The sequence below is a fragment of the Pteronotus mesoamericanus genome, unplaced genomic scaffold (assembly GCF_021234165.1).
Source record: "Pteronotus mesoamericanus isolate MK-2021 breed Mesoamerican mustached bat unplaced genomic scaffold, CSHL_Meso_final contig_26, whole genome shotgun sequence".
Taxonomy (NCBI): domain Eukaryota; kingdom Metazoa; phylum Chordata; class Mammalia; order Chiroptera; family Mormoopidae; genus Pteronotus; species Pteronotus mesoamericanus.
The window spans coordinates 773,354-787,067 of record NW_026555109.1 but is presented as its reverse complement, the minus strand read 5'-3'; the positions used below and the strand labels follow the sequence as shown (position 1 = coordinate 787,067).

The 13,714-nt window shown below is 39.2% G+C and overlaps 1 protein-coding gene across 1 annotated transcript in view; it reads left to right on the top strand.

Moving 5' to 3' along the window:
- STK24 (serine/threonine kinase 24) overlaps positions 1 to 13,714 on the top strand; it is a 121,017-nt gene that overhangs the window by 22,392 nt on the left and 84,911 nt on the right. The window lies entirely within an intron of this gene.

Sequence of the window (13,714 nt, the reverse complement as noted above, 5' to 3'; positions counted from 1 at the left end):
TAATGGAGATATATTTTTAAAATAGACTTTATATCTTAGAAAAATTTTAGGTTACACAGCAAAATTGAGTGGAAGTTACAGAGATTTCCCATATACCTCCCTCTGTCCCCTATCAATTTCCTATACCAGATTATATCTGTTAATAATTGATAAACCTACATTGACATATTATCACCCAAATTCCATTATTTACATTAGGGTTCACTCCTGGAGTTGTACATTCTTTGGGTTTTAATAAATTTATAAATTACATGTATCTGCCCTTATGGGATCATACAGGATAGTTTCACCTCCCTAAAAATCAGTGAGGGTATTTCAAAAACATGTCATTTTGAATTTCTATTTTTTTTCTGTATATACCATTTTTTTTTTTTCTTTATTGGCTTTTTTAGTTTCTGACTCAACCAAAAGTAGTTTCTCTTGATGTGGTGGTGCCTGGGTTGCCCTTGGTCTCTATCATCATGAAAGCTCCATTCTCTTGGGGCTCTCAAGGTAAGAGTGTCTGAAATTAAATCCCAAGAAGTTGGTGGCTCTTGGCAGCCACCCATGAACCCAACAAGGGAAGATTCTAATAGGGCAGTTCAGTTTGGTTTTTGTCCCTTCAATTATTTTGAGACAGGTAAGTTAAAAAACAAGTGTCCACACTGAAAATGGAGACCCTTTTTCTCTGTATAGCTCTCCCCTTTTTAATTTTAACTCCCTAAAATTTCCTTTATCCTTTACTAGCTGGGTCAAGTGGAAGGAGATTTTACCCCAGGGATGGAACCAGGTGCTGCCTTAGCCTTTGCAGGTGGTTTGCCTCTGAGCCTCTCCTGCCTCCACCACCTCCCTGCTCTTGCACCTGAGGCCCTGTGAAGCTGCCCTCACTTTGTTCTCCTATCCTCTGTGTCTCTCTTGTTTCTGACCTTGGTTTGGTACTTAGGGTCTGTCTAAATCACTTCCCTAACTCCAGATCTTGTGGGAGGCTGTTGGTGATTGTAAGAAGGGAAGACTACCACATGGTACTTCTTTCTCCCCCTTTACCCCAACTAATGTAAAGGTCTTTTAAAAAATTGAGCTGTTACAAATATTAATTCATTTAAAATATTATAGAAATAATACATAACTAGTTGTAGAAAAACCAAACTGTGCAGAATTGTGTGATTTTATTCCCCAGGAGTAACTGATATTGAGGGTATATATTCTGTGGTTACCTTAATTGCGAATAATTGTTCATTATCTACCATTTAGAACTGAATGGAAGGCTGGGAATTCCATTTGATTTGTTTTCTTCCTCATCACAGCAGTTTCATCAGAAATATCACTAACCTCTAACCAAGACCTCTTGAGCAATCTACTTTGTACCAGCAGTTGAGTGCTTTTCATACTCCTGATGAGGTATGATATTCATCCTTCAAGGAATAGAGATTTATTGGATATCTTCTAGGTTTAATGCACTGTGTTAGAGGATGAAGGAATTGATGAGCTATTTGTGCTGTTCTTAATACATGCACAGCCCAGATTTGTTGGGCAGACATTTCAGCAAGCGCTGTGAGTACAAGATGGCATTAAACAAAGTGGGTAAAAGAAAGGAAGGCTTCCTGGAGGAGATGGCATTCAAGTATGTATTTAAGCAATTCTTTAATAAGGAGCTATTGGGTAAAGGCATTTTAGGCAGTTAGGATCTGTTTATAGAATTGTCTGTAGTTTAGGGTGACTGGTGTAGAGAAGTAAGACTCAGGTTTTTCTTTCTCTTTCCTCCTTGAGATAATGGGAAAGAAAAGGTATTAGAAACATTTTAGTTTGGAGTGGGATCAAAGTACTAAAAAAGGAAATATGATGGGGGGTTGGTTTCTTCTTAATGGAGTGGATAATCTAGATCAATCTTAAAGTGGTTCTGGTGACTTTGTATCTTATTTCTGATTTGCTTCAGGGACAGATAATAAGGAGAGATTAGAAACCTAGGTAGGTCTTGATTTTTACAGGCTGGCTATATATATGCATATCTTTAAAAAGTTGAGCCTGATCTTCATTCCTGATTCAGAAGATGCTTTTTAAAAAAATTGGGTCAAATACACTTGGCTATATAGATGGTTTCATTTTATTTTCATACTTAGAGTTGAACCTTTAGAACTAAACATAATTTATACAAAAATAACATGCAAATGAGTGTTTTTACCTTTGAGCCAAGAGCTTTGAGGCTTCTCTAGTCTGAGAAAATGGTGGAGCCCATGGGCTTTTATGGGAGGCCAGTGTATTAGGAAGCACAGTTGGATTTCAGTAATGGTTATTGGCAATTTGTCTTTTGAGAAAGTGACAAAACTGTAGGAAGGAGGCTGCTCTTTTTTTTTAATGCAGAAGAAACAAACTTTCACCTTATCTGTAGAATCACCTCAGTTGGCAGTGACTAACAGTGTTAGTGGTGTTTCATGAATTAGAGTGAAAAGTTGGCTCTTGAGGTTGGAAACATGCAGCATTGCAATTCTAGCAACTGTAAATAAATGTATTAACATGTTAAATGAGTGAGGTTCCTGTAGAAAAGTCGAGATTATTAAGTTAAAGAGTTGTAACTTATGATTTTGTACTCTGTCAGGTTACATACACCAAGAATAGGCAGGCAGGGGAGAGGTGAGGAGGGTGGTGTTAGGCTAATAGAGGAAGTTGATAAGCTAAATTGATGATTAGCTGAATATATTTCAAATGGTTGGAGCAAAAAATTCCGTTAACTGAATCTTTGTGTTTTATAACCTGTATGCTGTCTGTGGTCTCAGGATGGAAATGTTAGTGGAGTTGTTTTAGCATATCCCAGTTGCAGAGCCTCTGGATCATGACCATTGTGGTCCTAGCCTGGGGTAATGATTGAGGTCTTCTTTATTTATTATTATTTAGGGCTTGCCTGAAAGATGCAGATGTACATTGAAGGTCATAGAGTAGATTAAGTAGTTTATTGATTTTTTTTTCCCTAGAGAAAGATGGGACATGAGGGAGAATAGGGACATGTGTACATGGTCAGGTGTGTGACTTAATGATAAACTCGAGATGTGTCAGTTCCTTTACACTTGCATGATTAATCTTCCCATATCCAGCCATCTGTTGAAATTTACTGTGTGTCATTCACCTGTGTTTGAACTAATAATGCTTATAATTTTGGCAGTTGTGACTCAGAAGAAAAATGCAACTGAAGTGCAACTATGATGGGAACGTGGGAATATTTGTTATGTACTGGTTTTTAAAAATATTAGTTTTCATATGTTTTTCTCAGGAAAACTGTAGTATGTATGCGTTTTTAACTCGTCTTTTGTAGAAGAGTAAACTAAGGTCTAGTGAAAAAAATAACTAGGAAGAGGTAGAGATGGATTTGAATACACACATATCTGGCACCATGTCATTTCCTTTACACTGTGCCAGGTTCTCAAGGGAGAAGGGAGGGATTGGTGATCCAGCCCCATAAATGGCATCACCTACTCTGAGGGTTTAGCAGCAAAAAAGAAAAGCAGAACCAGAAATATAAGAAGGCTTTTACAATGAATTACTCAAATAGTGAGTTTTGTAAAATATAGTGGAAAGAAGGTAAGCAGGTCTTTGGATATAGAGGGTGGGGTTCTTCCCTCCCTCCCTCCCATCCATCTGCCTGGACTGGTAGGGACCTATGTGGAGGGAGAACAGTTTTAGGGAGCAGGTGATCAATGCCACATGTAGGCCAGAACTTTACCAGGTGTCCATTGTAAAAAGGTTGAATCACACTTACGAGGGGAGCCCCTGCAACCTCCTCAGACTTTACTACTGTGATAATTTGTGTTGCCACATCTTGTTTGTTGCCCGAAGAGGAACCATGTCATTGCTTGTAAATTTAACGATTTTGTATATTGAAGTTATTTCTGTTTTTTCAGTGAAACCTAGAATGGCAAATTAAGAGTAGTATTGAATTATATCCTATCTTAAGAAATTTTTACCCTGGCTACTGTGGTTAGCTTGGTTGTAGCGTTGTCCCCTACACCAAAAGGTTGGTGGTTCGATTCCCAGTCAGGGTTACATACCTAGGTTGCATTCTCTGGTTGGTGTGTATATGGGAGGCAACCAGCTGATGTTTCTCTCTCTCACTCCCTTCCTCTCTCTATAAAGTTAATTAACATTTAAAAAAAAATCTTATGATTTCCCAATTTTTAAACAACATGTTTATTTTCTACCTTCTGAATAAAAATTTAAATGGGTTTAAAAATGAATGCAGATATAGTGGGAGTTAAGTTTTCTTAAAGTTCTCAGGTGATTTATATGTTTTAGCATTTTTTATTTATTGGCTCTCCTCATGGTGAGAATTGTTTAAAAGTAATGCGGTAATTACAGTGTTTGGTATAATGGATGTTTAATCTAACAGAAGGATGTTCGCTGCATTTTTTTCTTTATTATCCAGATTGATTTAGGACAATGGATTAGAGATGTCTAATAACCAGTATTTTGTATTTTTGTAGCCAGAATGGTTTGATCCGAGCATTCTGGACCATGAACTTAAAATCTTCCTGAAGTCAAGCCTGGCCTTCTCTCATCTCAGTGTATTGACATGTTGAAAGGTTATAGCTCCATTTTTCTTAGCACAATACATTTGGAAAATAACCTTATTGTTAACAATTAGGACAATGCAGGAAGACATTGATTTAAACAACAGAGATAACTGCTGTTAATATTTTAGTGTACATCCTTCTAAAGTTTTTTTCTGTGAATGTTATCCCCCTATACACAACAAAAATGGAATCATTCTATATGTATTGTTCTATAATGTGTTCTTTCCTTATTAAACATAAGGATGATTTTCCAAGGCAATAAATCAACATTATTTTGAGTGGCTGCTGGTATTTCATTGTATGGCTGCAGGACAATTCCTATAATTAATCCTGCATTGACATCTGCTTAGTTAGTTTGCATCTTAAAAAAAAATTATGGAGAACTCCAATGAATATGAGTGTTTCCACTCATCTAATTATTTCCTTAGGATATACTGGAAGTGTGATTTTTGCTGCTTCCTTATTTGCGTTTTCAGGCATAGTACATAGAGTCTTTGTTACTTTGATGGGTAGTATCTTCTGTGATCACTTTTAGCTTCTCATTTTGTCCTCTGTCATTATTTTATAATAGAGCTTCCTCCACTTCTGCTGCTTTTAATGTGATGTTTACTTTGGTAATGGTTTTTATTATCTTATCTCCAACAGTGTTGATCCTTTTTTGAGATTGTTAAAAAAGGGTGTCCCACTTTTATTTAATTTTTCTGAGAGTTGAGAGAAAGAAACTTCTCTGAACCATATAGCTCCTCTCCCTTGGGAATTCCTCTGAAATGTCTACTTCTTTCTGCCCTGGGCATGTGGTACTACTTTTTCACACCTGCTTTTCTTTTACAGGCATCTCTGCATACTCCTGTGTGGATTCCTTTGGCTTAGGAGGCATCTCTGAAGGGGCAGTTCCGTCTAGTCTTAAAGTCTGCCCCAGACTAATGCAGGGATGGACTAGTCCAGGGACAGGGGAGCCCCTCCAATGCACCTGCCCATCTAAGTCAGCTCTGTCCTCTTGCACCCTGTCTGACCCTGTTTCCTGTGTGTCAAGGAGCATGCCTCCACTTGCTCTTGTCTTATTTGATGATCCAGGTGGCTCACTTGGTAAGGGTTAAATGGGCTACTCCGCCCTAGGTCCATAGTGGGAAGCTGGTCTCTCTTCCTGTTTGGGAAAGTGGAGATAGCCCTCATCAGCCAGGCCTCCCTGGTGGCTTTGTCGTGTGAACCAGGTATCCGCAGGGTAGACGGTTACTTGCCACCCCAGAATGCTGCCCACAGCTTCAGCCCCTGCCATTCCTAGAAAAGGGCATCTCAGTTTCAAAGAAGCTTCCTCTTGCTCTAGGCCAAGCAAGTTGTGGATTTGTTCTCTCTTCTTTCACTTTGGTTCACTTGTCACTATTTTGCAGATAGTCTTTGCTATCTGTAATTTTTAGTTCAGTTGTCACTGTAATTTTGCAGACAGACTTTGCTCTCTGTGGTTTTAGGTTATGGCTGTTTTCAGTCTTAGAGTAGATGGACTTTTCTTCTCATTTTCATTATTTCAGTGTGGATTAGAGGAGAGAAGCATACATGTGCCTTTTCATTTTGCCTTCTTTACTGGAAGTGTCCTCATTGTTATTTTTAAGCCTAGGTTTCATCAACATGACTGACTTTGAATTAGAGCCAATCTGTGTTGCATGCTCTTCTCATTAAGCATAGGACCGAGAAGGACTTAGAAGTAAAATGAAGCTTCTTTTGTATAATATGTGATTTACCTAGAATAGATAGATATGTGGATGATTGAGTCTACCAGATATCTAGTAGTAAATGGTTAACTCTTTTGAAGGGATTCCTTTAAAGATATATGTCTCTTAGTTTAAAGCTTTCTTTAACAGTGTTTATTGATCACTTCCCCATTGGTGGGAGATCATGTGTGTCCTTGTAATCAGTTGTGATAGCCGGAACCCTGCACTCACGGTCTTCCCATGTAGTCTGGTTCTGACCTAGTCTGCCCCACTTGCTGCGGCAGTGCAGGCAGGAACCCACACACAGCTTCCTTACAGAAGGGGCCTTGCAGAGGTTACTTCCCCAATTCCATTTGTAGAATTGAAGAAATACTGAGGAGAGAATAACTTGAAGGAGAAACTGGCCAATGTGTGGTATCTTTTTGTAGTAAGAGCAAATCCTTTTTTGGAGGCATACATCTTCATTAATTTTAGTAGGGTATTTTCAGATGTTACCTTATGGGGATGGTTGGCATTTTCTCTCACAGTAGGGGAGGTTTCCTGGGTCATATTTTAACTCAGTGATGTCCTTGGGCACTACCTGGGAATGGAGGGGTTTGGTGCTACACCAGAGGGCCTCAGATACCTGGCCTTCATCCTTTGCATTTCCTCTTTTGATATAGCAGTCAGAGCCACTTCTTAGAGTTGTTGCCACCCTTGCCCAGTTTGCTGCTAATCTGTTGTGGATTAGGAACTCAGGTATTTGGCTTTTTTAAGAGTGTGTGTAGATTGTGGACTGAATATTCTGAAACAGGGATTGGGTTCCCCTCTTGTGAAGAGCAGTGCATGTGAATTCAGGACCCAGGATTCCTGACAGCTATTTCTGTGCTTGGTGGCCTAAATTTTTGCTTCGTGCTTCTGGAAAGTTAAGTTTTCTAAAACCTGACCCCTGAATTAATGTAGAGTTGCTATACTTGAATAATTGTGTGAGCGTCAGTTAAATGTATGCATACCTCTTTTTTGAATCCAGCCAGGGGGAGCAAATTTGTTGCATTATTCATTTGATTTTTTCCTTTAAGTATTTAGTTATCTTTCTTGGGAATGCTTAAGCTCTGTAGTACAGGGGTGTCCAACCTATTGGCATCTCTGCGCCACACTGGAAGAAGAAAAGTTGTCTTGGGCCATGCATTAAATACATTGTGACATGTAATCACACACACAAAAAAACCTCATAATGTTTTAAGTAGATTTATGATTTTGTGTTGGGCTGCAGGTTGGACAACTCTACCAGTGTAGGGTGTTGTGCAGGGAGGGCTTTCACTGGAGCCATGAACTTTGGGAGGATCACATCACTGGGCCCCCCCCCCCCCCCCCCACTTTTTTTTTTTTTTTTGTAATTCCTCCAGAGAGCAGAGTGCTGGCTTGTCTTCCTCCTTTTACCTTTGCTGCATTTTCATGCCCAGTGTGGCTTCAGTTAGGTGGCTTTCCCTTATATACTGTCTGGTTGCAGGGTTTTAAGGTACTGTGACTAGAGGGTCTGAAACTTTTCTGTCCCGCTGTCTCCACAAACAGCCATTCTTGTCAGGCTGTATGTTATGATTTTGAGTTTGAGAATTAGGGAGTCTGAATTTAAACTGAATTGTTGCAGCTCAGTGAGTGTTAATATTTGGACATGTATATAGATAAATATAGTAAAATAGAAAGACTTAATGAAGTAAACTCCATCATTTACTTTACTAGGGGCTGTAGTCTGCTTTGCTTCCCCTCAGTTTCTTCTCCATGAAAAGGGAATTTAATACCAAAAGGTGCAGTGGAAATTAATAACCAGGAAACCTGAGTGTTAAGTTCAGCCATGTGAATTTTAATGTGTCTGTTTCTTAATCTGAAGTAAATGAACTGTTCTATGCTGTGTCTTAGATCTAAGAAGTCATTGGTAGGATGGGTATGAGGGATTGCCACATTACAGTTGAATTGAATCTAGATTCTGTGTGGTTGGCTCAATTTACATACCATCAGTAAAAATGCAGGGCTGGGAGGAAGTTGGAACCCATCTACTGTTAGATAGTTGATGCATATGCTTTTTTTGCCCTTACCTAACAGACAATAGAGAGTTAGCTGGAATAGTCCTGATTCAACAATATTTATTTAGGTTTGCACACCCTCCAAAGGGTCCTCATTTATAATATTTCAAAATGGCTGAATACCAGTTCACAATGGGGTAGTGGAATATGGTGCCAAGAAAATATTAAATCATGAGAGTTGTTACCACGTCCAGAAAATAATGCAGTCTTGTGAAGAACTTAGTCTTCAAGCTGGGATAAGAGATGAGTTATAAATAGCCTGTGATTAAAGTAAGTTTTAAATCATTGAATCCTCACCTTTTCAAAGTTCAGGAAACCACTACTCAAAGGTCAGATGGATTGCCCCAGGTCAAAGCAAATATGTGGTAGAGGCAAGATCTGAACCAGTTTGTCTCAAGAGCCTATACCCTTAATCAGTACACTTCACACTTACACATAAGGAAATGTATTTCTATGTCTACATGACAGACACTGGTGTGACTGAAACCTGGGAATAAGTAGAACATATCTCATGAATTCTAGTAGCATGGAATTCTAGGTAGCAATACATTTTTACTCACTACTGCATCATTTTTGCTGCAGTACTAGTTAAGAAAATAAAATCTTTCATTTCAGAGCAAGATTGATACTGTTCTTCCTTGATATTCAATAGATAGGGTCTACTGAAACAATAGGGACTCTGCTGATAGGGTCTCCTCTGGTGCTATTTGGTGCACATAAAATAGCACAGAATCCAATTGAGTCAAAGCTTATTCCGTTTCTTTGCTTCATGTATTTAATTCTTTTGGGACAGTATCTTGTGTGTTTATTAAATTGGCTGCCTCTAAGTCAAAAATAATCTCTCTCCTGAAAATACAAGAATTATTTTAAGTTAGATTATAATTTCCCCTACCCTTCACCTTTTCTGAATCCAGTGCTTACTTATATCATGCTCTTTTTTTTTCTATTAACAATCCCAAAGGTTTTCATGATATTGCTATTATGAAAACATAGGAAACAATTTTTCTTTTTAGACTTTGGACAATTTTCTTTTTAGACTATTGCTTTTCATAAATAGCTGGTCAGGAATAGCTGGTCAGGATACATCTTGAAGTGTTGGGGCCATGTTTTGATCAACTTGAAGCTTTCTGGACACATTTGCTTTTGTGGCTTTTACAGGCCGTTCTGTTTGGGGGTTAGATTGGGTGGAAGAGTAGACAAGGTTGGGAAGTTTTGGCAAATCATGAAGTTGTGGAAAAGACAAAACTTAATTATTTTGTTTTTTAAGAGGTCATTCATTCATGGACATTTTAGCACTCACTCTATGCCAGATGAAAATTTTGCTAGATGTAGGGGAAAAGTGAACTGAATGAAATCTTTGCCCTGACTTACAATTCTCAGTATTATTTGGGGGAGACAAATGAATAAAGACTTGTAATCAGTGCTTTTTCTTTTTACAAAGCTTTGTTGTGATATATTTTATATGCCATTAAAATGCTCTTCTTACAGGTGGTGTATGTCAGTGATTTTTAGTAACTTTATCAAGTGATGCAGCCATTACCACAAACCATTTTAGAATATTTTCATCCCCCCGGTATCACCCCTTGTTCTCAGTCCCAAAAAACCCCTCATTTGCTTTTTGTCACCATCAGTTTGCCTTTTCTGGGCATTTCATGTAAATGGAATCATACAGAATATGATCTCTTTGACTAGCTTCTTTCACTTAGCATAATGTTTTTGAAGTTCATGATGTCGAATGTATCAATAGTTTGCTCCCATTTATTGATGAATAGTATCCCATTGTGTGGAGGTACCACATTTTGTCTATCCATTCACCAGTTGATGGACATTTAAATTGCTAGGCTATTACGAATAATGCAGCTATGACCATTAGTGTGTATGTCTTTGTGTGGACGTGTGTTTTCAGTTCTCTTGGGAATTGAGTTTCTGGGTTGTATGGTGGTTTTATGTTTAACTTTTTGAGAAATTGCCCAACTGCTTTTTGAAGTGGCTGCACTGTTTTATATTTCTCCAGCAGTTTATTATAAGAAAGAACAACATACTATACTTTTAATTGATTTACCACTATTTCAATAAAACAATGATATGTTATTACAGTGTGACCAAATGGAGAAGAGCAACCAAAAGGAACAGAAAGTCATGTTACATTATTTACCATTTTGGAGGCATTTTAGTGTTAGAGCCAGCCTAATCCACCCATGGAAGAGGTGTGGTTCAGGGCAATATGAGTGGAGAGAACAGAATAGAAATTGATAGTAGTATACAAAGGGGACATCAGGCTGAGAAAATATAAGCAATTTGTCCTTCCTGTGGCTGTCAGGATCTGTGGAATAACTCTTTATATTAAATTTTGATTATTAATCCTTTGCTTTCAATCATCTCCCAGTCCTGGACTCCTGTGTCTCATTTAATTTTCCTTATGGTATCTCCAGAAATTGTGACAGTTTTGGAAGGACAGAACAAAATGATATCTTTACTATGATGTTCTCAGTAGCAATGAAGTTCTTTCATTTTAGTTTGGGTCTAATTAAGGAGCAAAAAGGAAGGATGCCATTGGCCCTGTTGGACAGAAGTAATGATGAGATGAGTCTAGGAGGTTAGGTGGCAGGTGGGACTATGGTTTAAATTTGCATTTTCCTAATGATTAGTGATATTGAGTGCTAAGCGTCTTTTTATATGCATATTGACCATCTGTGTGTCCTCTGGAGAAGTGTCTGTTCAGGCCCTCTGCCCATTCTTTCTAACTGGGTTACATTTTCTGGTGTTAAGTGGTGTGGATTCCCAAAATAGTTTGATATTAACCCTTTGTTGGGTGTATCATTGGCAAGTATCTTCTCTCATTCGGTATGTTTTCTTTGTTTTGTTTTGTTTTAATTCTCACCTGAGAGTATGTTTTGTTGATTTTTTTTTTTTTTTTAGGAGAAAGAGGAAGGGGGAGCATCAATGTGAGAGGAACATTGACTGGTTACCTCCCATTCGTGTCCCACTGGTTGTTGAACCTGCAACCTTTTCGTGTAGGGGATGATGCTCCAACCAACTGAGCCACTTGGCCAGGGCCAGTATGTTGTTGTCTTTTCATTTTGTTGATGGTTTCTTTTACTGTGCAAAAACTTTTTAGTTTGATGTAGTCTGTTTTTAAATTTTATCTTCTGTTGCCCTTGCCCAAGGAAACATATCCAAAAAGATACTGCCAAGAGTGATGTCAAAAAATGTACAAATACTCTTTAAGCCTCTGTTTTCTCATCTGTAAAAGTAGCTTATTCAGAGAGTTGGGTGAGGAGATGAGACCAGCCCAAGTGAAGAAAAGCTCTGGGTACATGTTAAAAGTGCTCACACTGTCATGTTTCTTTACCCTGGGTGCAGCTAGAGGACAGGGAAAGGAGCCTGGCAGGATAGGGAAAAGGTAGGGGTATTATTGGTTCTGTTGAATGATGAATGGAAATTATTTCTGAGAGATCACAGATAGCTCCTGTGCCTGCTCAGAGCTGGTAATGGTTGCTTCTTCATTGGGATGAGGCAGTGTTACTGTTATGATAGGTGATGAACATAGTTTTTTGTTTTGACCATCTTGATTGTCTAGCGTGGGGATGGGTAAACTACAGCTGCCTTGGCTTGTTTTTGTCAGCTCTTTTTGTACACTCATGAATTGAGGGAGTTTTTACATTTTTAAAGGGTTGTTTATTTAAAAAAGAATATGTACCAGAGACTAATTGGCCCACAAAGTCTAAGGTGTTTACTATCTGGCCCTTCATAGAAAAGGTATGCTTCCACTGCTTTACCCTACTGCCTGTACAGTCTTTAATCCTCCCAAGATTATAGGGGACAGCTGATTTGGAGACAGTCATCTTACTGATTGACACAGAGCCACAGGACCTGTGTGAAATGTAAGATTAGGTAACAATGAATGCATCTCACACTCTCTCTTGCCCTTGCTGCCCCTTCTAGGGATAAAAAAAATGCTCAGTGACACTTCTCCCTCCCCAAGTGGGCAGGATTCATGTATTCCTGTTTGTGACAAATTGACCTTGTCCATGACCTTAGCATTTCCCTTCCAGCCATTTTCCTTCTGATGCCTCTAAAAGCTGAAGGATTTTCAGGTAAAGGAAATGTGATTATTGATTTAAATGTACTCACACCAAAACTGTTCAGTCTGGTTTTTAGAATAGGCAGAGTTTCTTGACAGTCTTGTGAAGCGGACAGGAAGGTGATTTACTTGTAGGGAATTAGAGGTAGTTTCAGATTGTACTCCTTCTGCTGATTGTATCATTCCATCATGAAAACCCAAGGGCATTCCTTGCCAGCTATGTTCTTCTCCAATCAGGTATCCTGCCAAACTTTCAGTTTACAAGTACTGTCTGGTCCACAGGATGACCCATGATACACAGAAACTTAAACCCTACTTAATACCTGTGGGGGACCTTGTTCAAGTGATCTACCCTCTGACCCCAGGTTTTTTCAGCTGTGTCATGAAGTTCTTGCTCTCTTTCTCCTGGGCGGGTTGTGAGGTTTAGAAAGGAATAGTTAGGAAAACTTCCTAGCACGGAGCCTTTGGATGGAGGAGCTTTGGAAATGGGAACTACTGTTTGTCAGTAGGGTCAGAATCTTTTCCCTATGTCTTGTTTGTGCTTTGGTTTTAATAAAAGAGGTGCCAAGATTCATTTCTCAGTGAGCTATATAATTTATTTGGAATGCATTGATTTTTCATCAAATGATTGCCTAGTAAAACCATCCTGATTTCGCTATTTGTCTTGGTGTCTCTGTCTGCGTGTCATCTCAAAGAAACCCCAGGCCTTCATCTTTCAGCCAGGGAACCTTTTATTGAAGAAGAGTGAACCCAGCAACTACTGGGAGAACATGCTGGGGGCTAGGACTTGCATGGAGCTTTGCGATCACCGGCAAGTTGAATCCTCAGGCCCTTAGTTCCTTGGTTCCTTCTCCTATCAGGCCTCTTGTGGACCAAGAGGGATGTGAACCAGCAGAGTTGGGAGTATTTGACTCTGGGCAGGCAGTCAGCAGAACAGTAGTGGGAGACTCAGAGCCTTTTGTTCAGTCCACACCAAGAAAGAGCCTGAGGCCAAGTGAATGAGTGCTGGAGAGTCTCTCCAGGCAGCCTTCCAGCCTGGACCCTGTTCCCTGCACGTGCCAGGAGTACGTGTCCAGACAGCTGCGCCCCAGGTCTAAGCATGCACCCCCTAGCATGGCTCCTCCCTGAACTCTGACCTCAAAGTTTCAGACTGGTTTCCTAAGGTTAACAAGGAGGGGTGTGTGTATGGAGGGGGGAGGATTATTAGATACTGAGGCTAGAACAATAGATTCACTTTGGTGGTGCAGACTTTTTTCCCCCCATTTTAAATGGTTTTTAGAAAGTTGGTTTTGCATTTTTCTTATTAGCTTAAGCAGTTTCTACCTT